This window comes from Myotis nattereri (genome assembly GCF_964212035.1).
Source record: "Myotis nattereri genome assembly, chromosome: 4".
Classification (NCBI taxonomy): domain Eukaryota; kingdom Metazoa; phylum Chordata; class Mammalia; order Chiroptera; family Vespertilionidae; genus Myotis; species Myotis nattereri.
Window position 1 is genome coordinate 38,748,783 of NC_138079.1, and position 26,816 is coordinate 38,775,598.

General features: G+C 44.2%; 1 protein-coding gene across 1 annotated transcript in view; it reads left to right on the top strand.

The window, feature by feature from the left end:
- The first annotated feature begins 3,863 nt into the window (after positions 1-3,863).
- ARHGEF28 (Rho guanine nucleotide exchange factor 28) overlaps positions 3,864-26,816 on the top strand; it is a 264,926-nt gene continuing 241,973 nt past the window's right edge. Inside the window, exon 1 of the mRNA XM_081090556.1 lies at positions 3,864-3,965. The gene's annotated coding sequence lies outside the window, so the exon portion shown is untranslated. The remainder of the gene's footprint in view (positions 3,966-26,816) is intronic.

Below are 26,816 nucleotides of genomic sequence, written 5' to 3' on the forward strand. Positions count from 1 at the left end.
GAATTAAGTAGGTAATAGAATTTGGAGTGCTTATAATCTATTCAAAAAAAAGTTAAAAAATTGTGATATACATTATCCTTCCTGCATAACTGATGTGATAGTTCACTTAAAAAAAACACAAATGTACATGGGTGGACCTTGAGAATATTATGCTAAGTGAAGTTAAGTCAGAAAAAGCTAGGAACCATATGATTTCACTCATATGTGGGATATAAAACTGAAACTCGTGAACACAAACAGCAGTGTGGTGGTTGTCAGACAGAAGAGGGTGGGGAGGAAGGGGGTCCTAATAAAAGGTGACAGGAGAAGATCTGACTTTGGGTGGTGGGCACACGGTGCACTATGGTAACCCCCACCAGAAACCTATATGTTCATGTTGACCAATGTCACCCCAATAAATTCAATAAAAAAGTGAGGAAACTGAGGCTCAGAGAAGTCATATAACTGGTTCAATATCACCCCATTTCCAAACAGTAGGTAGACTCAACTCCAGGCTGTCTGACAGTGTAGCCCATAGTGCATCCCACAGGCTTTTTGCTCTGCCAGGCAGCTGCCCCCGGTTAGTGGTGTTGCCCGGCTTTTTCTCTAATAGTGAATAGGTCCTACACATTCATTGCCTCGGGATACCATTGTGATTTATTCTATTTTCTTAAATCTTTAAACCATGTCTATTATTCCATAAAAAAGTAATCCTTCAACTGCGCTTGGTCAGACCGAAAGGTAGGTCCACTTTGAGCACGGGCCACCAGATCTGGTTTAATCACAGTGCCTGTCTATTTCACTTCAGCAAAGCTCTCTGGGTGGATTCTGCCTTTAATTTTGTTTTATTTATTTGTATTTTCTGATTCTTTTTTATAGTAAGTACTTATTGGCTATGTTTTTAAAATAAATGAATACATATGTACATTTAAAAAAAAAACCCAAACCCCTCCTCACCCCCCCGCCCCAAATGTGTCAGGGGAGTATCTTTTTATAAATATGTAACTGGCAAAACAAAATAAAAAACAAACAAACAAACAAACAAAAATAGATGTTAAATACTCCAGAGCTAGGGTCTCTATACAAATATTAAGTACTCCAGAGGTGCCCTGTGTTAGTACCGTGGAGATCACTGGGATAAGAAAGAGTCTTTGTCCTTGAAATGAGAAGTTGAAGAGAGGATAGGAACCTGTAATGTCCAACATATGACAGTGAATATAATCAGGTGCTAAAATGTGTGATAAGGTCATTAAGCTCTGCCAGCGTTCAGAGGCTGGCAGGAACCAGAACAGCGAAGAAAGGATTTAGCAGGAGGCCTGTCTGAAGTCTGGAAGGATGAGTGGAGACTGAATAAGACAGAGCTCAGCTGGGACGCTGGCATGAGACTCCCTAAGAAGTTAGCTTCTCAACTGAATTGACAACCTGGGTTCTTGTTGGCTGAATGTCCCTATGTCTGGGGGCTGAGAGAATATGGAGTCGTTGAATTAAACAATCACTGTCCCAGCCAAGCGTAGCACTATCTCAGTGTCCTGAGTGACTTATATGCAGCAAAATCAATCAGATGCAAAGGGTTATTTACACAACTGATAGCTTCCTGACTCATACTTTCTCTGCTTTTAAGGTTGCTAGAGTACACTTTGCTTAATATTTGAACCTAGAGAAGTTGAAAGCCAAGTACTTATTTAAATATTGATCAAGCTCAGTGCTTGAGAGAAGGCAAGAAAACTGCAGATAGCATGATTGTATGTCTTCAGCTGGTGAGGGTTTCACAGTGACTAGCTTTGCCTGCTTCTTTTTTGTGGAGTTTTGGGGCAACTTCTTAGAATAGATGTTCCTCCTCCCACATTTTTCTATTTACATATCTGACAATTCATGAAGTGGCGGGGGGGAGGTTGGGAATGGTGGTGGGGAGAAGAAAGAAACGAAAATACAGTGATTCCATACTAGTGATGTAAAAAGGAGAACAACAACAAAGGCCACTAACGCATCCATGTTTTTGCTTACCACAGTCTGGAAACCACTTTTGTCTGGTGTGTGGATTCAGTTCATCTTCAGTAGATGTTTTAGGATTGGAAAATTTAAAAAAATTGTATTTCTTGGGGGAAAATATTTTTTTTAAAGATATATTTTATTAATTTTTTAAAAATATATTTTATTGATTTTTTACAGAGAGGAAGGGAGAGAGATAGAGAGTTAGAAACATCGATGAGAGAGAAACATCGATCAGCTGCCTCCTGCACATCTCCCACTGGAGATGTGCCTGCAACCCAGGTACATGCCCTTGACCGGAATCGAACCTGGGACCTTTCAGTCCGCAGGCCGGCGCTCTATCCACTGAGCCAAACCGGTTCCGGCAATTTTATTAATTTTTTACAGAGAGGAAGGGAGAGAGAGAGAGAGTCCGAAATATCGATGAGAGAGAAACATCAATCAGCTGCCTCCTGCACACTCCCTACTGGGGATGTGCCCGCAACCAAGGTACATGCCCTTGACCGGAATCGAACCTGGGACCCTTCAGTCCGTAGGCCGACGCTCTATCCACTGAGCCACATCGGTTAGGGCATCTTGGGGGAAAATATTTTTGACAAGGATATTATTGTTTTTATTTTTGTCTTGAGTATCTTGAAGTTCTGGCAATGGGAAGGAACTTCTTTTTTCTTTAAAAGGCAGTACATGAGGCCAAGCCTTGGGTTCATGGATTTGGTGAAACAGAATCAACTGGGATTGCAGCTTAAAGTCAGGCACGGAACGCCAATGTGGGTTCTCTTTATTAAGCAGAATGCACCACTTTTGCCTTGGAGCAGAGCTAAGGACTTCGGGCGCAGGGCAGTGTATCCTTGCTATCTTCTGCCTCACTCTTGTCCTCAAGGTAGGCTGGACAAGGTGAGGATGTGAAGGGAGGCTGAGGTGGCCAGGAGAGGTGTTGGTGACAACTGGGGCATGTGCTCCCTTCAGGCTTGGTGCCTCTGTGGCCGGTCTTCCTCAGGCCATACCCCTGTCCTGGTCCTGTGGGCAGCAGGGCTTTGCAGGAAAAACAAATGAGATTCATGTTAATGACAAGAAAAGTCAAATTGGGATTTTTGCCTTTCACGCTGCGGTCATTGTCTGAAGTCTGTTTTATGAAGGCCTGGTGGATGGAGAGGGTTCTCCGCTTGGGGCTGTGATGGTTTTAACTGAAAAAGCACGCTGGATGGTAAGGGAGTCCCTCTCACACTGTAAAAGCAGGTTGCAGTTTTCATGGGAATGTTTGCATTTGGGAAGACTTCTCTTGGAGCCACCTGGGTGTGTGAACACCAAGCAGTCTCAGCTCGCCCAGCTCTGGCCCAGAGGAACATGAGCCTCAAGATTTTAAAGACATACTTGGGCCACGCTGTGTCACAGGTGCGGAGGCTTTGGGCAGAGGGCAGCCGAAGCCTCGCCGGGGCCTGGCACAAGTCCTTTGGGAGCGGGCAGGCCAGCTCCTCAGGCAGCGCCAAGCGAGGCCCACGGGAGCCCGGGGCGCGCGGGCGCCGCCACCAGGGCGCAACCTCGCCCTCCTCTGGCGGGGCAGGGCCGCGCCAGCCTCCGCCCACCGGGGCGCTCCGTGCCCGGGTGGGAAGCCGAGGCCAGCGGGCCACCGCCCCGCGGCGGGAGGGGCTGGCGGAGGCAGCTCAGGCGGGGTTTCAGGTTTCCTCCTGGAGCCGGTGTCGGGCGCGGCGGCGGGCGGGCCGGGCCATGTGATGCCGGGCGGGCGGCGGGCAGGCCGGGATCCTGTGGCAGCCGGCAGGCGCGCGGGGAGCGGGGAGCGGGGAGCGGGGGCGGCACCAGCGCGGGCGCCGCCACCCCGGCCTGGGCGCGCGGCCGCGGCTCCGCCCCTCCGCGCTGGCCGCCGGGTCGCCGCCGGGCGTGGGCAGCTTCGGAGAGCCTTCCCGGCTCCGGGCGCCCGCGGGCAGGGCGCGGGGGCAGCACCTCGCTCGGCTGCGGAGGCTGCGGGGCCACCGCTCCAGGTAGGTGATCTCGGGGCTCCATCCCCGGCGCCTCTCTGCAGCCCTGGGCGCAGAACTTGTGCCGCCTCACCTGAGTTCGCGGCGCGGAGCTACTTTCTCCCGGATCCCGGGGGCGGCGAGGGTCAGCCGAGGTGGAGAGGGGGTGTTGCTGCGGACTCGGCGGCGCGAGGGATGGCCGCCGCCTCCCGGCCCTTCGGGAGCGGCAACAAGTGCAAAGGGCTGCACCGCCCGGCGCGGCGGCAGCTGCGGAGCGCGAGGTCGCCGGGGCGGCACGGCCGCTGCGCACCCAGTAGGCGGTGGCGGCCCCTCTCGACCCCACCTCCGGGGACCGGGATGGGTGGGTGGAAGCCCGGCCAGTGCCCTTCGGACGCTGGGGAAAGGAATGGCACTCCTGCGGCGGGCAAGGGAGATGCTCGAAAGCTGGGGGTCTCCTCTCCCCATCGGTGCCTCGGCTCCGGGTGGAGGGTACCGGCGGGGCCGGGTCCCCCAGAAAGCAGACCAGGCACAAACCCGGACAGAGGCCATAACCTTTCTTCCGTGTAGTAACATCTGCTGAGTCTTGAAAGGTATCTACAGTTAGGAGAGGCGGTCTTGATGCTTGGGTTTCTTGATGCTTATTTTATAGATTGGTTTGTCCCTTGAACACCCGGGGTGTGGGTGGTGGTACCCTCACCCTCCCGTGCTTGGAGCTTCCGCAGGGGTCAGAATGATGGGCCTGTGCGTGGCACCCTGGCCTGTCCAGGGCTGCGTGGGAGCTGGTGCTCAGGCCGCCTTGGAAACCCAGCTCTGGTTTCCCAGACACCAATTAGATTTCCAGGAGAGAAGGCATCTGCTCCCTCGGAGCGCACAGCCTGCCCCCATTGGCTGCACCTGGGTGGGTCAAGCAAAGGCAGCAACATCTGTGTTTGCGCACATCCTCCTCCGTGACCCCTGCCTGGGCTTCGACAAATACCCGCAGACCCAGAGTGATGGAGGTGAGCCACCACACCAGTGCCAACTGGGTAAGAAACACGGAAAAGTACGACGTTCAGAAAGAACTAATCATTGGGGTCCCACGGGGTCTCCGGTTTTCTGAAACTTTGTCATCAAGTGTTCCTAGGCCTGGAAGTTGTCAGGGGAAGTAAAATCCCGTTTTCACAACAAAAGCAAAAATAAAAAACCTGTCCTTGTTAAGTTCTGTGGGTTGCTCTTTTGCACTGGATTATCCAAGCAGAGTGGTAACTTTACCCGGGAAGGTTTCTATATGCCGGTTCTGGGTTTTTGTGTACAGCTTCTTAAAGCACATTGGTGTTTGCCCGATCTTGATGAATGGTCAAGCTAACCCCTTTGGAGTCTTTGGAGGAAAAGAAATGAATACTGCAAAAGCCTTTGGAACGTATACAACACAGTGTTTCAATGTCATGTTCTGATGTGGACTTTCTGTGTGAGTGTGCTCGCTAACTTTGGTCAAGTAAGAATGTGCGTCGCATCAGACCTCCTGTGTAGTGGTTAGGGAAATCAAGGCACCGCTGGCTACTGGGTGTGTGACTCAGAAGCATGTCCTGGCTAATGGGAGAATGGAGAACAGAGAATCAGTGTTTGTCCTGCTTCTGACTGTATTTTCTTCCTTATCAAAACCTGGCTAACCAAGAACGAGTTATGCAACAGGTGTGCCAGTAGCCTTTCCTTTGAAGCACCTGTCCTGTCCTTTAAGCAGTTTAGACAACAGTACCGGCGTAGCTCCCAAGGATTTTGGGTTTGATTCCATACCTCCACAATGAAGAGAGTATTGCAATAAAGAGAGTTGCAATCTCTCTCTCTCTCTCTCTCTCTCTCTCTCTCTCTCTTTCTCTCTCTTTCTCCCTCCCTCTCTCTCTCTCTCTTGCTGGTGGAAGGTCTTGCCTTCATTTGTTAAAAAAATAACAAAAAGCAACATGTGTGAGATGCAATAAAGTGAAGCATAATAAAATGAGCTATGCCTGCAGTTGGTAACCGAGGCTCTATGAAATTTCATCAGGGGCCTCACTTGGGTTTCACAAAACCTTTTTAAAAGTTATGTGAACGCTGCAGAGGAGTTTGGAATATTTTCCCATTGTGCTTATAAGAAATTACTGCTGTGGCTAAGACTTACACTGGGCAGGAATTTCAGGTGAGCTCTGATACATGACCTCCTTTCGTATATGCCACGTGAGAAAAGGAAATGTGTTCTAATAGGTATTAAAGTAAATGGTGGAATATAAGATTACTTTCATATTAAACATTCTGTACAAAACTGGTAACCACTATACTGGTACTTAAGCTCCAACCTTAAGTCCTGCCAGGATCCTAACCAACACTGACTCCCCAGAAAAGATTTATTACATAAATGTTGGAAAATACTTTATGATTGGGGCATGGCTAGGATGGTACTGCCCAGATTCCAAATTATCCTGGAACTCCCCGCCTGACTGTAATTTATCATGTTTTAATTTACTGATTAGATATGACAGATCTGGCTTATGTAGGTTTTGTCAAATTGCATTTGTACTTAGTGGAGCTGAGAAGCTATAGGATCTCCCCCCCCCCCGCCCCCCGTAACCTTAAATAAGATTTGTTATGAAGAGATGGGTCAAACTGGGCAACTACTATTGAGAGTTCTAAATTTAAAACACACACACACCAGTGCTGTATTTGAAACGCACCCAATCCAGGGAATTTTGCCGTGTTAGAGCTGTCCTGTAAATATGGCTCCACTCTGTAGGGCTGGAGTCCAGAGCCCTTACTTAGGCAAAGATAGGCTTGGTGATATTTTTCTTAAGAGGTGCAGGTCAGGTCCTATACCACCCAACATTTTGCCCTGATTGGATATATATACTGGATTTGTCCAGTATCTATATTCCTTAGTCCTTCTGTTACTTTCCTGGTATTGAAAAGTTCTCAAAAGCTCAAAGCAGTGTCACGCTGCCTTAGCCATTTTCACAGTTTCTTTCATGCTCCTCTTCCTGCCACCATTTTCTTGATGTACATTCATTCAACAAATACTTGAAGGTCCACTATGCTCCCAATGCTGTTCTTTGCTTTAATTCTCTGGACTGTGGATTTCATGTTTAAGGCAATACTTTTCCGGTTTCAGAGTTTTTGGGATCTGTTGCATTTTGAGTGGACTTTTGCACACTTGATACTAAGATAATTTGGCTGGTAAAATGTCATGTAACTTTTTAATGTGATAATACATCTTCTTAATTGACTGCAGTTTTCCCCTTGAAATTTGATCTTAGGCACAATTGTAATTTGTTTATTTCTACCATTACTGCTCCTGGATTTCTTCTCCTGGATAACCAAGATAATGAGATTTGACATCATTTTAAATATCAGAGCAAGTATAAAAGTAATATAAGTGAATATAGGGTTTTTGTTTCAGTGATCTTGGTTTTGAACACTTATATCAGATATATTTTTATTTGTCTTCAGAGGTGTCTTCTCTTATTTTAGTTTAATCTTTTCCTTAATTGTCAATTTGAGGCTGGATGACTGTAGAAAGTTAATGAAGAGGTAATATTCTTTTAACAGCAGAGCGGACATCTTGTGTCCGATAGTGAAGGCCAGCACAGGTGAGGTCGGCAACACCTTCACTTTCCAGGGCATGTCCAGAAGAGACCCCTCTAAAACCAGCGCTCAAATACGTTCTGCCTATCTCAGGTAGATCATTCCGCCTTTCAAAAAATGCTTAAAATGTTAATATGCTTTGTATATTTTCTTTTGGTATGCATAGACTTTCCCTCAACTTAATAAATAGGTGATCAAGAGATCTATTACGTATATTATGGAACTTATGGTTTAGCTCAGAAATTCATTTTCAAACACGAGTGGTCATGCCCTTTGTGCTTACGGCTTGCTCCTTTTCTTCCGTCATTTTATGATTTAAAGAAATTATCCTTCATGAACTATAGCAAAGTGGTTAAGAGTGGGGACTCTGGAGCCAGGCTGTCTTGTTAGACAGCCCGCCTCTGCCTGGCTGTGTGACCTCTCTCTACTTCAGGGTTCCATTTGTGAAGTGGGGATAATCATTGTAACCTGTCCCCTTGGGTGGTTGTGAGAATACAGTGAGTAAATTTACAGAGAGCTCTTCTACTAGTACTTGGCAGAGAGGAAGAGCCAGAAAATGTTGGTGGTTATATTTGTAACAGAGGAAAATAGACATTTTTTTAAAAAAGTCGCTCTACCAGGTTTCCCAGGTTTCAGAAGGCAGTGAGATGTCAGCATGACCGCAGGGGAAAGCACCCGCGGCTTTGAGTTTGAGGCAGGGATAGAGACAGTTGTGTAACCTTGTGTGAGTATGAGCCCTCTCTGGGTCTCAATGTTCTCATCTGCTGCGGTGGAATGGAGTAGACTTGATGGTCTCTACGAACCTGCCAGTTCCAACATCATGAAATTTCAGTGTGAGGAGGGCATTGGCCAAGTCAGCCTTGCTGTTTTGGGCAACACGGCCAGGAATTCACTGTTCACCAGCCACCTCTCAGTGGGTAGTCAATAAACGTTTGCAGGGGTTATCAGCTGTTGCTACCGTTAACGTACCTCACCTTGGTCACCAGACAGTCATCAGGTTGAAGTGACAGAGTTATCTTTCTGGATTTAGTCCAGGGAGATTTCAGACATGAAAGTCTGGATCCCAGGGACGCAGGTCATAGACTACCCTGCTCCCTCTCTCTTCTGAGGAGGCCCCCGTGGGGAAGAGGGGTGAGGTAGCTCTGGGAAGATGAAAGGTCAGGGGGCTGATTGTTTCTGAATTTCATGATAAAATTTCCACACCAGACACACAGGGAAACATCACCATTGGCCTTTGCAGGGACGCTGTAAACCAGGACTCAAAGCAAAGGAGGTCTTAGACATTGAGCATTGGTGAAGATCAAGAGGTTTTTACTGGGGTGGATGGTTCTTTCTGAGGCAATTTTCCTTCTTCCCTAATGACCCTTGTTTATTGTCTGCGCATTGCCACCTGGTTCTTTGTCAATAGTCTTCCTCCTTTTCTTTCTTTTTAAAAAAATATTTGTATTGATTTTTAGAGAGACAGGAAGGGAGCGGGATGGGGAAGAGAGAGAGAGAGATTCAAATGGTAGGGGTGATTATGGGTTATTTGAGCTCAGAACCCAGGATTCCAAGCCTGGCTGTTCATTGAAATCACTTGGGTTCATAATCTCTCAGGTATATAATTGGAAAATATAATTGTACATCAAATCATCACATGTATGTAAAATATGTACATGTACATGTAGATTAATGATCAAAACCAAGATAATTAACACATCCATCACCTTATATAGTTAACTCTTTTCTTGTGTGTATGGTGAGTACACTTAAGATCTACTCTGAGCAACTTTCAAGTATGTAGTAACACTTTAACTATAGTCACCATGCTGTACATTAGATCCTCAGAATTTGTAACTAGAAGTTTATATCTTTTGACCTACATCTCCCCATTTCCTCATACCCCAGCCCCTGGCCACTATCATTCTATTATCTGTTTCTATGAAATTGGCTTTTTTTTGGTTATTGTTAATCCTCACCTGAGGATATTTTTCCGTCAGTTTTTAGAGAAAGTGGAAGGGAGGGAGAGAGACACACAGAGAGAAACACTGATGTGGGAGAGACACATTGATTGGTTGCCTCCCGCATGGGCTCTGACCAGGACCAGGGATCAAGCCTGCAACCGAGGTACATGCCCTTGACCAGAATCAAACCTGAGACCTTCAGTCTGCAGACCAACACTCTATCCACTGAGCCAAACCAGCTAGGGCTGAAATTGGCTTTTTAAAAGATTCCACATATTACTGATACTGTATTTAATAGCAGACAGTATTTGTCTTTTAAAGTTTGACATTTTTAAAAAAAAATATATTTTATTGATTTTTTACAGAGAGGAAGGGAGAGAGATAGAGAGTTAGAAACATCGATGAGAGAGAAACATCGATCAGCTGCCTCCTGCACATCTCCCACTGGGGATGTGCCCGCAACCCAGGTACATGCCCTTGACCGGAATCGAACCTGGGACCCCTCAGTCCGCAGGCCGACGCTCTATCCACTGAGCCAAACCGGTTTCGGCTAAAGTTTGACATTTTACTTAGTGTAGTGCCCTCCAGGTTCATCCATATTGTTGCAAAAGGCAAGACTTCCTTTTTTTATGGCTGAATAGTATTCCATCATGTTTATTTACCACATTTTCTTTATCCACCCATCTGTTGATGGCATTTAGGTTGTTTCCATGTCTTGGCTATTGTATATAATGCTACAATGAACATGGTGGGGGTACATATAATCCAACCAACTGAGCAACCTGGCCAGGGCAAGAGCAGTTTTTTTTAGTGGGAACTGAACATGATTGGTGTTTTATGACATGCATTTAAAAATGGTAGTAGGTTGTGTGCAATAAGGTTTTTAAAAGATAGTCTGGCCTTAACCAGATTTGCTCAGTGGATAGAGCATTGGCCTGTGGACTGAAGGGTCCCAGGTTCAATTCATGTACTTTGGTTTCGGGCTCGATCCCCAGTAGGGGTTGTGTAGGAGGCAGCTGATCGATGTTTCTCTATCATCAATGTTTCTAACTCTCTATCCCTCTCCCTTCCTCTCTGTAAAAATCAATAAAATATATATTAAAAAAAAGATAGTCTGAGTACAGTGGCTTTTTAATATCTAGTATTGTGATATCTGGTATTGCCAACTTTATTCTTTTTTAAGATTGCTGCAGCTATTCAGGTCTTTGTAGGTTCCATATAAATTTTTGCAGTGTTTGTTCTAGATCTGTGAAATATACCATTGCCATTTTAATAGGGATTGCCTTGAATCTATTGATTGCTTTGGGTAGTATGGACATTTTAATGATGTTTATTCTACCAATCTCTTTTTTCAATGTCCTGTAGTTTCTGAGTACAGGTCTTTTACCTCCTTGGTTAGTTTTATTCTTAAGTATCAGGGTTTTTTTTTGTTGCAATGGTAAAGCCTGGTACTGGCATAAGAATAGGCACATAGGTCAATGGAACATAACAGAGCACCCGGAAACTGACCCACACCATTATGCTCAATTAATATTTGACAAAGGAGGCAAGAGCATACAAGAAGTAAAAACAGTCTCTTCAATAAATGGTGTTGGAAAAATTGGACAGGTACATGCAAAAATGAAACTAGGCCATCAACTTACACCATACACAAGAATAAATTCAAAATGGATAAAATACTTAAATGTAAATTGTGGAACCATAACAACCTTAGAAGAAGCCATAGGCAGCAAAATCTCAGACATCTCTTATAGCAATATGTTTATTGATACATCTCCTAGGGCAGTGGTTCTCAACCTTCTGGCCCTTTAAATACAGTTCCTCATGTTGTGACCCAACCATAAAATTATTTTCGTTGCTACTTCATAACTGTAATGTTGCTACTGTTATGAATCGTAATGTAAATATCTGATATGCAGGATGGTCTTAGGCGACCCCTATGAAAGGGTCATTTGACCACCAAAGGGGTCATGACCCACAGGTTGAGAACCGCTGTCCTAGGGCAAGGAAACTAAGGAGAAAATAAATGTGACTACATTGAAATAAAAAGCTTCTGTACAGCCAAAAGAAAACATCAACAAAATGAAAAGAGAGCCCACTGCATGGGAGAACATATTTGCTAATCATACATCTGATAAGGGGTTAGTTTCCAAAATATGTAAGGAACTCATGCAACTTAACAAAAGGAAGACAAACAATCCAATTTAAAAATGGGCAAAGGATACTAAATAACACATCTCCAAAGTGGACATTTAGAAGGTCAAGAGACATATGAAAAAAATGCTCAAAGTCACTAATCATCTGAGAGATGCAAATTAAAATGACAATGACATGTCACCTCACATCTGTCAGAATGGCTATCATCAACAAATCAACAAATGACAAGTGCTGGCAAGGATGTGGAGAAAAGGGAACCCTAGTACATAGCTGGTGGGAGTGCATACTGGTGCAGCCACTGTGGAAAAACAGTATGGCGTTTCCTCAGAAAAATTAAGAATGAAACTGCCATTTGACCCAGTGATCCCACTTCTAGGAATATATCCTAAGAAAATAGAAACACCAATCAGAAAGAATATATGTATCCCTATGTTCATAGCAGTGCAATATACAATAGCTAAGATTTGGAAATAGCCCATCAGCAGATGCATGGACAAAAAAACTGTGTTACATTTACACAATGGAACACTATGCGGCTGTAAAAATGAAAGCGCTCTTACCATTTGTGACAGCATGGATGGGCCTGGAGAGCATTATGCTAAGTGAAATAAGCAAGTCATAGAAAGATAAGTATCCCATGATCTCATTCATATGTGGAAGCGAATGAACAAAATAAACTGATGCACAAAATAGATCCAGAGACTGTCGAATTTCAAAGGGAGGGCGGGGGTGAGGGAGTGAGTGGGGAGTGATTAAAGGGGAACTTATATGCATTTATGGATACAGACAATAGAGTGATGAAGGCCTGGGAGGGGTGGGTGCAGGGTGGAAGGGGTCAGTAGGAAAAACAAACACAGGGGACATCTGTAATACTTTGAACAAGAAAGAAAGGAAGGAAGGAAGGAAGGAAGGAAGGAAGAAAGAAAGAAAGAAAGAAAGAAAGAAAGAAAGAAAGAAAGAAAGAAAGACGGGCGGGCAAAGGAAAGGAAGGGAAGGAAGGGAAGGAATGGAGGAAGGGAGGAAGGAAGGAAGGAAGGAAGGAAGGAAGGAAGGAAGGAAGGAAGGAGGGGAGAAAGAGGAAGAAAGAAAGAAAAGAGAGAAAGAGAGAGAGAGAAAGAAAGAAAGAAAGAAAGAAAGAAAGAAAGAAAGAAAGACGGGCGGGCAAAGGAAAGGAAGGGAAGGAAGAGAAGGAATGGAGGAAGGGAGGAAGGAAGAAAGGAAGGAAGGAAGGAAGGAAGGAAGGAAGGAAGGAAGGGAGAAAGAGGAAGAAAGAAAGAAAGAAAGAAAGAAAGAAAGAAAAAGAGAGAAAGAGAGAAAGAAAGAAAGAAAGAAAGAAAGAAAGAAAGAAAGAAAGAAAGACCGACCCAGTATGGGTGTAGCAAAAGCTGAACCAGAAGCAGAATTTGGCTTGAAATCTTAGCACTGTGACTGACACACATACCAGGTGAGCCATGTCACCTCTCTGGGCCCTGGTGACCTCATTGGAAACCCGAGGGGTTGGGCTAAGCCCTTCTCCATGGTGTGTCCCATCTCTCAAGTTCTGTGTTTGTGTGGAGTATGGATGGTGTCTTACCTCTTTCTTGGACGACTAGCATAATGCTTGGTTCCAGGAGTGCTTTCAGACACTTTACTGGCAGCATCTCAACTGTTCAGGAATCTGGGCTTGAAGATGCTGTTTTAGTGCTGCATCTTTACAGGGAGAAATGATTGCTCACACCCTGAGATTTCCCTGTGCTGGCAGCTCATGCTATTGTTGTCTGAATACTTCATGAGCAGTGAGGTGGAATCAGCCAGGAATAATCTAGTAATTATTTTTAATTGAATTCAAAAATGATTGAAAATGGGTATTCATTTCATTTTAGCCAGTGGGGCTTCATGTACCTAACTCCATTTAGGCTGGGTGGAGAATGTGTCCTGAAATTTATGGCATTTTGGATAGATGTCTAATTTTAGCTAAAATAACATTTATAATGGTTCTCTCTCTTTTCTTCCTCTCCCTCTTCTCCTCTTCTTTACTCCCCCTTAGGCTCCACCCCCTTTTTCTCTTTGGAAACTTGGTGATTTCTCTTCAATTTGATTTCACAACCTATTTTCAAAAGGTGTAGCAAATTTCTAAAACCCATAGTATTTCATGTAGCTCCTAACTAGTAATACGAAAGAAAACAAACTTGTGCTCATAAAAAGATGTCATTTTAACGCATAACGTCCCTCCGTTTCTTACAGAACCTCAAGATAAAGACATCCTATTATACTGGTGATTTGGACTTTGGGCGTTATTCTGTTTGCGCTTTTACTTGCTGGGTGTAGGGGCTCTAAACCCTCTTATCCAGGTGTTCTTTCCAAAGCTTTTCCATCCCAGGGAGTTTGAGCGTTCTATTTGAGTTGAGTTTGGATAGTAGTTACTATGAGGCAGGCATATTCTGGGTGCTGGAGGCTTGGGACTAGCTTTTAAGGAGCTCTCAGTGCTGCCAAATCAGCAGCCGTGAAAAGCAAATAAATACATTTTGATGTGGAGATGGTGGGGGGCAGGGCGTTCTCGGCAGCTTGAGTGAAGGCATTTTCTTGGGAGCCATACCTAGGATAATGGGAATCAAAGTACGGTGTTGTATAGTATTTTTTTGTTGTTGTTCTAATGTCCTAAATACAAGCTATATTGTAAATAGGTCTCTGCTTCAGTGATGTTATAAAAACAAGTGAATTTAAGAAATAGAAATTTTAATGAAAATCTGTATACTTCATCTTAGCTCATAAATATAATTGGAGTGGATATCTTCTAGATGTCAAATTCCATCACAAACTCTTGCACTTGCTTTAAATCTTTCATTTACTGAAATTATGTAATCCCTTGTCATTGATGAGTTAAAAACTCCTTTTACATTTGGGCTTATAAGTACTTTAAACATTTACAGTAACTATTTGGTAGGGGAGAGAAACTCGAAAGAAAATACTATTCTTTTGTATTTGAATTTGTTTTGGCAAATATGCTTGTAACGAGTTTACGCCTTAAATTTGTATAGAAAAACCTAGCTTTGTATATAGTATCCTTTTTCTAACTATAGACACGTGAGAGTGATAACAGCCTTACAGAATTCTGGAGGTGTTTGATCAAGGTTTTGGTGTTCTGCTCGAGTTGCCAAGAGTGAACTGATTCTGATGTTTCTGTTGTCGGGACAGCGCTCCAGTCCAGGGCCAAGCCCCCACAGCTTGGACTTGCATTGATGGCCACAGCGTTAGCCAAAGCTAAACTGGGGAAGCGGGGGGGGGGGGGGGGGGGGGGCGGGGGGAGGCCGGCAGCTGAGAGTGCCCCCCCCCATCTTAGTGACCTTAGAGAGGCCTGCTGTGAATACGGTGATTACCTGCTAGGTATTTATTGTTGGGCATAGGATTATTTGAACAGCTCAGTACTTAAATGTTTTTAAAAATTCTTCTGTACCCAATGAAATATTGATAAACTTATGGAGCGTTTAGAGTAACAAAGCATTTAGATAATACTAATCGAATGAATCACCACTTCAAGTGCTGTTTTGACAGGATATGTATCACATCTCAATAATTTCCTTAACATTTTTTCCTGCCAGGTGCCTGCTCTCTTTTTGTTAACTTATTCCCATAGAATTCCAAATATGTGGTTGATTTCCATACCGGGACACTTTCACAGTTCCTTTTCCTTCTTGCTCCTTACTTTTGTTTGTGTTGAATTCAAGGTTTATTACAGGGCAGGGAGAATGAGTAGCTATTTTGGAGACTGATGACATCCAGCCAGGATGCCTCTGTCTGGTGAGCAGATCTCCTTGGCTCCAGCATGCAGGATTTTACCAAGTAGGTGCTGAGACGTGCCTGCTGACAGATCCACTCAGAGGCCAGATGTATGTGAAGTATTGTTCTATGGAGAGATTAGAGGGAATTTCCATTTTCTGTTTCGCATATATACAATTTAACGCACATTTTTAAATAAGCCTACGCTATCTTGAAATAAATCAAATTAGAAAAATAAAATGTTGGTCTTTGTTATAAGGGAGGTGCTAAATAGGACAATCTGAAGGATGTGAAAACTTTGCTGCAGCCCCTGACTGAGAGGTGGGGACACAGATCCCCCTCCCCGGGCAGCCTGTGTGGTGGCTGCTAGGCCAGGTGCTGGTGCAGAGCTCTGAGGTGCTGGTGGGTGGGGGACAGACCCCCCGGAAGGGAAGAAGAGCCAGCACAGGAAGTGGCCTTTCTTGGCCTGTAGCATCTTGCGGTGGAAGTAGGTGCAAGAAATCTCCTTTTTGTAAATTAAGAAATTATATAAATATGTGCAAAGAAGAACTTTTAATTAGTTCAGTAACTTGTACAGCTGTTGGGAGCGTTCATGTGATTGCCTTTGGATATTGGGTCAGCATATTTCTGACTAGTAAACATGCATATACATTTAGTTATGATTTTATATATACCTCATTACATAATAAAAACACTTTTGTAAGTTGTGTTGATTTTTATCTGTGAGTTGTCAGCCACAGGATTTTTCGTAGTCTGCCTTATATTTTTATGTGTGACTTAAATCTAATGGTTAACTCACTGCTTGTTTTCTTTGATAGGGTAAGTTTATGGTTCATTTTCCCTATTGAATATAGAATTATTGTAGTTTGAAGTACAAGTATGCAGTAGGCAATTTTTTAAAAATAAAAATGGCAGTGGTTTCTTCCACCAGAAGTCTTCCCTGTCTTATAATGGGGGTTACACAGTGTAGATAGCGAGACTTACATCCCTAGGCATTTAAAGGCCTATAACTTTGTAGTGTATCCCATGTAAAACTGAGGACTACAAACAGACTACAAGAAGACATGCTTGTAGGGGTTTACATTTATGCAGTTACAGGCAGTCCTTTCTATGCACATCAGTATAAACTTCTCATTATGCTTAGGAAACTAGTTTTCTACATTGTTTTTTTCTTTTCCTATTTAGGAATAACAAGTTGTGTGGGAATATACCATTTATTGGCAAACCAATCAATTGTTTAATAAATGTTAACAATAACGTCAATGTTCCATTTTTATATTGTATCTTATTAGCAGGGCTGAATGTCAAAACCATATATGGTTAAGGTGAGATGCACATATAGGAAATAGCACTTCTGAGAATGGCCAGCCAAGGACACGAGCACTACGCTGTGCAACAGGGGGTGTGTGAGCTGGTGGTCAGGTGTGTGAGCTGGGCCTGGGTGGACACTCCCTGCCGGCCTCTTGCCCCTCATCCCAGCTCTCTTTTTTAGATTCTTCTCTGTGTTTCTGTTGCAGGGAACTGGCAGGTACTAGCCCCAAGCCCATAAGCGATACTCATACCCCAGTTCCCAGTTTCCTCATCTGTCCCCTTCCGTGATGCTATGAGCAATAATGTAAATAGTTGCATATATGATAAAAACACACACCCAAGAAAGTTAAACAGCCTTATGAAGTCCATTTTGTGTGCCTTGCATGAGGATGCCACTTAACTGTCAACTAGTTTGGCAGAGCTTTGATGGTTAGAGTGCCAAAGAAAATTTCAGCCAGGAGAGGTCAAATGATCATGTACTCTGTTTAAGCAGCCCTTTCTTCTTTATTATTAACATTCACAAAAAATGAGTGAGTTAAAAATTTATTAAAAGGTCACATTTGCTTGAAATGTCCTTATTTCTCGGCCTTCTGTATGTCCACTCTCAGAAGTGTCTATTTAGGTCCTTTGCTCATTTTTTTATTGTATTGTTTATCTTCCTTTTGTTAAGGTGTATGAGTTCCCTATACATTTTGGAGATTAAACTCTTATCTGAAATAGCATTGGCAAATATGTTCTCCCGTGCAGTGGGATTTCTTGTTGTTTTGTTGATGGTTTCTTTTGCTGTGCAGAAGCTTTGTATTTTGATGTAGTCCCATTTGTTTATTTTCTCCTTAGTTTCCATTGTCCTAGGAGATGTGTCAGTAAACATATTGCTACGAGATATGTCTGATATTTTGCTGCCTATGGATTCCTCTAAGATTTTTATGGTTTCCCTTCTTACATTTAAGTCTTTTATCCATTTTGAGTTTATTTTTGTATATGGTGTAAGTTGGTGGTCTAGTTTCATTTTTTTTGCATGTATCCGTCCAATTTTCCCAACACCGTTTATTGAAGAGACTGTCTTGACTCCACTATATGCTCAGAAGGCCAAGAGAAATGAAAAAATGCTCAAAGTCACTAATCATCCAAGAAATGCAAATTAAAATGACAATGAGGTATGATCTCACACCTGTCAGAGTGGCTATCATCAACAAATCAATAAATGACAAATGCTGGCGAGGATGTGGAGAAAAAGGAACCCTCATAGACTGCTGGTGGGAATGCAAACTGGTGCAGCCACTGTGGAAAACAATATGGAGTTTCCTCAAAAAATTAAAAATGGAACTCCCATTTGACCCAGTGATCCCACTTTTAGGAATATATCCCAAGAAATCAGAAACACCCACCAAAAAGGACATATGCACCCCTATATTCATAGCAGCACAATTTACAATAGCTAAGATTTGGAAACAGCCTACGTGCCCATCAGCAGATGAGTGGATTAGCAAACTGTGGTACATCTACACAATGGCATACTATGCTGATGTAAAAAAGAAAGAACTCTTACCATTCGAAACAGCATGGATGAACCTGGAGAGCGTTATGCTAAGTGAAATAAGCCAGTCAGAGAAGGGTAAATATCACATGATCTCACTCATTTGTGGAATATGATGAACAATGTAAACTGAATAACAAAATTAGATCCAGAGACAGAGAAGCATCGACCGTCAAACCTCAGAGGGAAGGCAGGGGAGAGGAAGGGGTGGGGGGACAAGAGATTAAAGGACTTGTATGCATGCATATAAGCATAACCAATGGACACAGACAGTAGGGGGGTGAGGGCATGTGCTGGGGGATGGGAGCGGCGGGGAAGAGGTCAAAGGGGGAAAAAGGAGACATGTAATACTTTCAACAATAAAGAATTTAAATTAAAAAAATGCAGTTGTTCTCTCTTAGAGTCTTAAAATCAAACTTGAGATCGGGGTGCAAACCTAGTTTTTTTTTTTAGATGAGTGTTTTCCACTCCTGGCTTCCTCATCTATGAAATGGAAACGATATCAACTTTCTAGATAAAATTGGGTGGTTTGCCAATCAAATGAAGTTATCGATGGCGATACTTTGGAAAGCTTAAAACCAAAACCTCAAAACTGATAGCTCCCTTGTGAAAGTTATTTATGGCATCCTTTGCTATCGCTGCAAACATACGTGTGGGAAAGCGGTGAATATGATCATTTGGTGCCATGCCAGCTCCCACGGCTTGTTGTTAATTTAGCACTTCTGCATTTAATAATGTGGAAGAGAAATGTGGAGCCACTTCACACGAAGGAGGAAAGCCTCAGGCCTGCTGTGTAAGAAAAAACTCATGAGTGGCCGTGTTCTGGTAGGAGTTTTGGTTCTGTACTTGACGTTGTAAAAAATAACACACACACACACTCTCAAAAAACCACTGTTTTCTTTCCTTCTGTTGTTTAGTTAGAGTATAAAGACACTTGAAAAAAAAGCATGAGTGAGGCATTTTATTAGAGCTCGAATCCCCCTTTCAGGAAAAATATCACCAAAACAGGCTTTTGTGAGTACTTTGCTCATATTGGGAATACATACATTTAAACGGTTTGTAAATGTTTGTCTCCCTCTTTCATTAAGAAGTTAAGTTCCTCTTCTAATCCTTCAAAGCCAGTGACAAAAGACCCTCCTCTCGCTGGCTGGCGGTCCAAAGATGATGGCAGGGTACTGAACTGGTTTCGCTCATTTAATCGGTGCTTGGAGCCATGCTCAATTGTGACAATAACACAATCTTTTATTAGTTGATTCTTCATACTGGAAATGTTTTGGGTGAAGTCTAGATGGACTATCCTGGAGTCTTGAGTTGTGGTGCTTCTTTGGGAGGGATCTGGCTCTTTTATACTAAAAAAAATTCTCTTCTACATCTTGTGGAGGGAGAGCCCACAGCATCCCTACTGCAGAAGAGGGGACTTCCCTTCATTAGCACGTGGTTGCCACAGGGCGGAGTAGGGAGAGCCACTGTGGAAATGTCTTTTAGCAGTTGGGAAAATGAAGCTTACCAACTACCTGAGCAGTCCCTGTAGCATCGGAGGCCCTTTTACAGAGAGGGCGTGGTGGAGTTTTCATCAGCTGTCCGAAGACCTGCTAGTGTAATTTGGTTTGGAGCTCTGGAGTCTGACAATAATGAAGATGATAGCCGTTTGTCGGTTGCTTTCCCTTTGTTCAGCACTCGGCCTGTTATCCTGAGTCCCTCCCACCACCTCATCCTCTCTGTTTTCTAGATGAGGAAGCTAAGAAGATCTGAGAGGGTAACAACCTGCTCTAGGCCCAGCAGGTTATCGATCCGTGGCCTGTGGAACTTCTTTCTCTCTTCACTTTCCACTGGCGTTACCCAGAAGGCTGAGAGGGGAAAAATCTGGCCTGTTCGCCTATAAAAGACACCAGAAGAGCTTATGCTCAAATCAATGCATCTGAACAGTTTCACTGCCTCTACATTTCCAGATGTGACTGTATAGCGAAATGAAGTGCCTCCCCTTTTACACTTGTCACAAACTATGTTAAGACAGTTGTCTGTGTTTGAGGGCCTGATTGACATAGCTCAGTGGTCGGCAAACTGCAGCTCGCGAGCCACATGCGGCTCTTTGGCCCCTTGAGTGTGGCTCTCCCACAAAATACCACGTGCGGGCGCGCATGTACAGTGCGATTGAAACTTCGTGGCCGATGCACAGAAGTCGGTATTTTGTGGAAGAGCCACACTCAAGGGGCTAAAGAGCTGCATGTGGCTCGCGAGCTGCAGTTTGCCGACCACTGACATATCTTGTCATCCTAAATCTTTCCAGGATAACAAAAGCAAAACAAAACACCCCCCCCCTTTTTTTCCTTTACATGGAGTCTAATATGCTATTATGACTTCCAAGTTCATGGCTATTTCTTAGAGGAAAAGCTTCAGAGTAGGCACAGTATTCTGGACCCAGAGTTCTGACCTCTCAGTACCTGTGCTCCGTTCCCAGCTTGCTTATGCTTTCCAGCAGCCTGTTTGCATTTCAAACGTGTTGTATTTTAAACTTGAAGGTGACTTCTCATTTAGTCACTCCCAAGGATTTATCTGCTTGCTTTTGTTCTGTTTTCTCCCACTGTGCACTTGTGCTTTACTGACCTTGATTCTGTCCCCTTGGGCCTTCTCAATTTCCAGTGGCATCCCAGGGATGGGCAGTGGCCATGCCTCACCCCCCTCCCCGGCCTGGCCAAGGTGCAGGCATGACAGGGTACATTTTCTGCAGAAAAAAACTTAAAATCAATTTTAGTCAGTCCAGTCTTGATATCACTGTGCATTAGAAATTCTAAACCAAATCCGTTGGTGTTACTTCTGCCCCCAAAATATTCTCTTGTCTAAGTTCTAAACAATTGGTTGCATTTTAATTTCTATGTAAGCTTCAAATTAGTGCATTTTAATGACGTGTCCTTGTATTCAACATGGAATTCAATTCATACAGCTCCAAGGTTTATTTACTTATTTCTATTTTTATTGTCACCCGAGGATATGTTTATTGATTTTAGTTTATATTTTTTGTTGATTTCAGAGAGGAAGGGAGAGGGAGAGAGAGATAGAAACATCAACATCAATGATGAGAGAGAATCATTGATCAGCTGCCTCCTGCATGCGCCCACTGGGGATCAAGCTTACAACCTGAGCATGTGCCTTGACTTGGAATTGAACCATGATCTCCTGGTCCTACCTAGGTCAGTGCTCAACCATTGAGCCACACTGGTGGGACACATTTACTGATTTTAGATAGGGAGGGAGGGAGGGAGAGAGGAAGAGAGAGAGAGAGAGAGAGAGAGAGAGAGAGAGAGAGAGAGAGAGAGAGAGATCCTTTAGGAAATTTCTTAAGCCCTTTTGTATTAGTTAGAATATAGTTGAGATACTTCAAAGAGATGTAAAGAGAGGGTTAAATAAGACAAGAATGTCTCTTATGTGGAAGTCTAAGCTGGAGAGAAGGGTGGCTCAGCCTGAGGTTATCCAGGGACCACATTCCTTCTGTCTTGTTCTTCCATCCATGGGGCACTATCCTTATTGGCATAATCGCAGCCAGTTCAGCACCATTCGTCTGCATCCAGCCAGTAAGAACAGGAAGAAATCGTGGAGAGCACCTTCCTTCCTTTGAAAAGCCCGACTCAGGCATGGTGTACATTACTTCTGTTCACATTTCCTTAGCCAAAGCGTCATCATATGTCCACACCTAATTCCAGGGGAGGCTGGGTCATAGTCTGTAGCTCAGCACTAGTGTAATATGAGCCACATATGTAATTAGAAATTTTAATAACCATGCTAAAAAAAATGAAAGAAACAGGTGAAAATAACCTGGTATACTTAACCCAGCATATTTAACCCAATATATCTAAAATAGTATCACTTCAACATGTAGGACTAGCCATGGGTAACTAATGGCTACCATATTGGGCAGTGGAGCCGTAGCTGGTTGGCCATGTGCCCAACTAAAGTGGAAGGATCCTACCACTGAAATGAAGGGGAGAATGGACATCTGGGGTCAGCTGGTGGTCAGTCTCTGTCAAATCTCTTCTTAACCATTCCAGTTGGAGGCTAGTACTTGGTATTGCCCATGACATAATGTGTGTATATCATCTGTTTTAGTCTGTTCTCATTGGATTGGGCTTTTTAAGGGTGAAGGGTGAGTTTTCTTCTCTCCAGATCTTAGTCTAGTATTTGGCAAATTATAATTACCTGATCCGTTAAGTGAATGAATAAAGTGAATGAGGATTTCATTTAATTCCTCAACTGTTCTCATTATTCCTTGATGAATGCTTATGCTTTTCCTCACTGATGTGGATCACCCCCTTTCTGGTGCATCACAAGAATTTATTTTGATTTGGGGGGTACATTTGCTGTGAACTCACATCCAGAGATGTTTCTGGTTGGCATCCACTTCCTGAGATAATGGCAGGTTCTCTGCTTCCATGAATGATGCTTTGGAAAATATGTCCAGTGTGCAGGAAATTCATTTTCCTTGAAACAGTGAATCTTCTCTCAGGGGTGCCTCTGCGCTGAGATTGGGAGAGTTTTCATTGTGAACCTCTGTGATGATGGAGCTGTTTGCATGGCACCCAGTGCACCAAGAGTTCCTGTTCAGCGCTTGGGAGATATGCCATTTCCAGGAACTATTAGCAATAATATTTGCTCCTAGCAGACAGAGACTGAAGATAATACTTCACATGTGAAAAAGCCAGCAAGTGAGCGAAACTTATTAATGCTTCCTAGAATTAAATGAAACATGAATGCAGCTTCTCATTAAGTGAGATGGTGGACTGAATGTTCCGTAAACAAGTTAAATTCGAGATGTCACAGGAGGTTCCCCTTGCACACAAGCCTGTCTCGCATCCCTCAGAGTCAGGTGGCTGCGGCAATGCCTTTCCTGGGCTGGCCCTGGAGATGTCACGGCCCTTTGCCCTGGAGAATGGAGAGCGGTGAGGGGAAGGGTGAGTGCACGGGACTGTGTCTCCTCCACTTTTCTTTAAGAGCATCCCTCAGCCTTTCCCCCATCTCTCAGCCCCTTGCCCCCTGCAAACAGAAGCCTCGCCTCCTCATCCTAGGAGCGGCCCTTGGGATGAGTTTTCTAGGCTAGTCATTCTTTTGGGGGGAGTCTCATTCCAACCTGGCAGTGGCATCCTTCACGAAAATAACATCGAGAGCAGCAGTGTATCTCTGCCAGCGTCGTCATAATGACATCACAGTGCATGCGTGTGCCAGGCTCTCGCTCAGCGCTTTGTGTGTTACTCATTTATCCTTGTAACCACCTGATGAAATAGCATTATTATGATCTTCATTTTATAGGTGAAGAACAGGCTTAGACTAAGCGACTTGCCTTGAGTGAGAAGCTTGTAAGTTGCTAAACTGGGTTGACTGACACCCATATCTGAATGTAAATCCCGGGCCTTTAACCACTATATGGTCCTGCCCCCTAAATATCATGTCCGTGGCTTTATTTCTATTTGATGTGTTTTTGGTGGTGGTGGGGTTGGGCAGGAGGATGGGGGTGAGAGCCAGGAGGACCTGATCCAGAATACAAAGAACTGAGGGGTGTTTGGATGAGGCTTTGGAACCAGGATGGTTTGCTGGTAGAGCAAGGAGGAGCCAGACGCACATTCTGAGACTGCAGGAGTTTTCATTAGGAACCTCTGTGATGAAGGAGCTGTAGCCATAAGGTAGTTCAGCGCTCGTGTTTTATCGATCAGGAAACTGGACCGCAGAGACTTGAAATTACTTGCGGAGGGCGCGCTTCTAGTGAATGAAGTAAAGCAAGAACCACATACTTGAACCTGCTCTTCTGATTCCAAGTGAATTTTATTTAGTTACACTGCTTTAGTGCTACCTTTTAGAAGTTTGTAACCTCCCCTTAGGTGTTATTTCTGTTATGTGTTCCTATTTGTTACTAGTAGGAAAAGTGCCTGGAAAATATAAGAAGGGAACATGTGCTTGCTTGAGGAATAAGAGCAGGGTGATGGAGAAGCTTGCATCGTCAAGGGTCTCAGGCTCTGCCAGCCAAAGTCCATGGCCAGGGCTCAAACCAAACCCCAGGCTGTGGCTGCAGCTCCAGTTCTGGCTCCGGCTCCAGCTCAGGCCCCCAAAGGTGCCCAGGCCCCCACGAAGGCTCCAGAGAGGAGGCCTCTGCCTGCCGATGTGAGGACAGAAGGGCTGATGTGTCCCCCGGGCTGCTGTCTGCATGGGGCTGGGGTCCTCCTGTGCTATTTGTACAAATACACAGAGACAGGATTTGTCAATAAACAAATGAACAAACAAAAAGACCACAGTGTGAGTTGAAATCAGATGTTTCAACCATTCCCAGGCCCAGCTTCCTATACTCCCTTGTCACTGAGTGGCTTGCTCTCAAGCCTGTAGGAACAGGGAACTTGCTGTACTCATATTGGTTCCTTCGACATCCAGCACAGAACAGGTGCTTGTGAAAGGTTTACAGAAATGAACTAAGGATACACGTTTTGGTGCACAAAGAGGTTTGAGAACCTCCAGTGCACGCTTCTCTTCTGTTACACTAACTATTCTCAAGTTTTAGGGAGTGGGGAGTGGGTTTAAAAAAGTATGATCTTTTCTCTCAAGAAGCTAATTGCCTAGTTGAAGAGAGAACACTAGCAGAAGGGGAAAGTTAGAACTGAGTAAAACTCATATGAATTGGAAGTGGGTTCGGAGTTCAGTGGGAATGGAGTAATCGGAGGTGCAATGGAGCAGGTAAAATGAATTGGGTTTTAGTATTTACTCATTATCTACCATTTAGGTAGACAGAGGGGGCAGAAGGGCCAGTATAGGAGTGGGACTGAGTGTGGACCATAAGAGGGACAGTGTGCAAATGTGGGGGAGCAGAAGGAAATAGGATTAGCAGGGTAGGGTGGAGCCCTAATAAAGACGGTCGTAAACCAAACAATTCAAAAGAGGCATAATAAGCCATAAAGAGTCTGTAGGTTCGTGAGTGACATGAGAAAAGTGGTTGAACTGGAAATTCAAAGGTGGTGTCAGAAATCTCTCTGAGAAGGTCACTCATAAGAACACAAATACTGGGTAATAATACTGCTTTACATATCTGGTATCCTTTCACGTTTCCACAAATCTCATTGCATCCCTACATGTCCAGGGGTGGGCAATGATTACTGTCCCCATTTTCCAGACAGGAAAACGGAGCTTCAAAGTAGGTGAGTGACCTGAGAGTCACACAGTTAGGAGACAGCAGGTGAAGGAGCCCAGATCTCCTCACTTTCAGTGGTGTGTCCAGGTGCAAGGAATATGTCTTCCAGAAACTTAGACCGTAATTAGGGGAGCCGTTTCTTGAAAAGGAAAGGATGGTGGCAGTGTGTAGCTGATGTGTAGCAGGTGCTCCGTGTACACTTGGTTCTATCACCCGAACAGTCTTGCAGCTACATTTTACAGGTGAGGAAATCCAGGTTCGGAGAGGTTAAGTAACTTGCCTGTGTTTGTCCGTCTTGTTGGCTGCGGATTGGGAGCCCTCATCTGGTGTGCATACCTCTTTACTGCTTTGGTTCCTTCCATATCTTGACACTTGGGTGCGTTGCAGCTGCTTCTGTGTCCTGCTTTGCTCAGGAATGCAATAGGGCTGATTTTTCAGGTGCTTATTTATATACAAATCATTTTGCAATAAGTTTAACGAAAGCAGGTGTCTTGGCTTAATATTATGCTGTGTTTTATGAAGGTGAGTGTGTATATTAAGAGTAAATATTAAGAAGGTCAAAAAAGCTAATTAGGAAAAATGCAGAATTTTGATCTCTTTTTATACTTGGACTCCTTCTAAGCCCTCCTTTAACCTTCAGGATAGAGACTCAAGTCATAAGGTGCCAAGTGAGTGGAACTCTGCTTATGTCTCTAGGCCCCCTTGTTGTCTTGCACACAGCTCTAGAGGAGGAACTTCACATCCTGCACATAGTTTGACACGTTCTCTGTCTTCAGTGCTTGTGCCGGAATGTGTCTCTCTGTCCTTCCCTTTCGTCTCGTTAATTTGTATTCATACCTTCAAGACTCCTCATGCCCAGCTCCTGGACGGGTGTGGTGTTCCTGCCCTGTGCCTACTTTGAGGAAGATGGCATAGGGTGAAGGCGTATATGCAGTGTTCGGGGTGGGGAGCTGTGTGGGGGCATACTGAATAGACCACTCGGCAGAATGGTTGGTTTGTAAAGGGAAGTTGTATGAAATAAGTGGGAGTGTCTTGGCCCTAGTTCTTGAGTGCCAATGTCAGAAGCAGACTTTGATGCCTAAATATGACCCTAACCGCACCAAGTCATTAATTGCTTAAGAATGGACCCCTGCATAAGCACCCTAGCCGTGTGCCCACCCTGACTGCACTGGGGCAGGGAGAGGGAGGATGAATTCCCATTGGCTTCTGTAAGGTAGTGGGATTGCACTTCCTATGAAAGGGGCGAGGGCTGGGGAGGGTGGAGTGTGTGTGTGTGTGTGTGTGGGGGGGAAGCTGGTTCCCCAGAGGAGGAGATCCAGGTACAAAAGGGGAAAAAGGAAGGACGCCAGATAACCAGAATCTACAAATGGCTGCTCCAGAGGAGAGAGGAAATGTATGAGGCACCGAGAGAGGCTCTCGCAGAG